Consider the following 707-nt stretch of genomic DNA (forward strand, 5'->3'; position numbering starts at 1 on the left):
CCATTCGTGGGGCACAGCTGGTCGACTACATCACCCTCCAAGGCTCCGTCCAAGGAGATCAGTGGCAGTGGAGATGGAAAGCAGCAGGTGCTGAACCCGGCATACTCGGCTTGGCTGGCTCTTGACCAGCAAGTCTTCAGCTACCTCGTCGCCTCCCTCTCGCGCGATGTTCTCAAACAGGTCTCCACCTGTAGCACCGCTGCGAGCTATGGACGGCAATAGAGACGCTGTTTGCATCTCAGACCCAAGCGCGTGCAGTGAACACTCACATCGCGCTTGCAACTACGAAGAAGGGAGCCATGTCTGTCGAGGAATACATCGGCAAGATGCGTGCCCTCGCTGATGAAATGGTAGCAGCGGGCAAACCCATCGACGAAGAGGAACTTGTTTCCTACATCTGCAGTGGCCTCGACCTTGAGTACAACCCCGTCGTCACGCTTGTTCTGGCTCATGTTGAGCCGATCACCGTCACCGAGCTCTCCACGCAACTACAGTCCTTTGAGCAACGGATGGATCTACTCCACGGCGGCTCCTCCTCATCTACGAACGTTGCTGCTCGCGGTCATGGTGGCGGTCGCCGTAACCGTGGTCACGGAAATCGTGGCCGCGGTAGCGACAACAGCGAGCGCGGGCGTGGAAACTTCAACAACTCCGGCAAGCAAAAGGTCAAGTGCCAGCTTTGCAAGAAGGAGGGACACATCGTCGTG

The 707-nt window shown here is 57.6% G+C and overlaps 1 non-coding gene across 1 annotated transcript; it reads left to right on the forward strand.

Annotated features, from left to right (window-relative positions):
* The first annotated feature begins 365 nt into the window (after positions 1 to 365).
* On the forward strand, positions 366 to 504 carry LOC136478850 (small nucleolar RNA Z247). Its single transcript, XR_010764522.1, has one exon. It is a non-coding gene; the product is annotated as a small nucleolar RNA Z247 (small nucleolar RNA).
* Positions 505 to 707: the final 203 nt, after the last annotated feature.

This window comes from Miscanthus floridulus, chromosome 8, assembly GCF_019320115.1.
Source record: "Miscanthus floridulus cultivar M001 chromosome 8, ASM1932011v1, whole genome shotgun sequence".
Classification (NCBI taxonomy): domain Eukaryota; kingdom Viridiplantae; phylum Streptophyta; class Magnoliopsida; order Poales; family Poaceae; genus Miscanthus; species Miscanthus floridulus.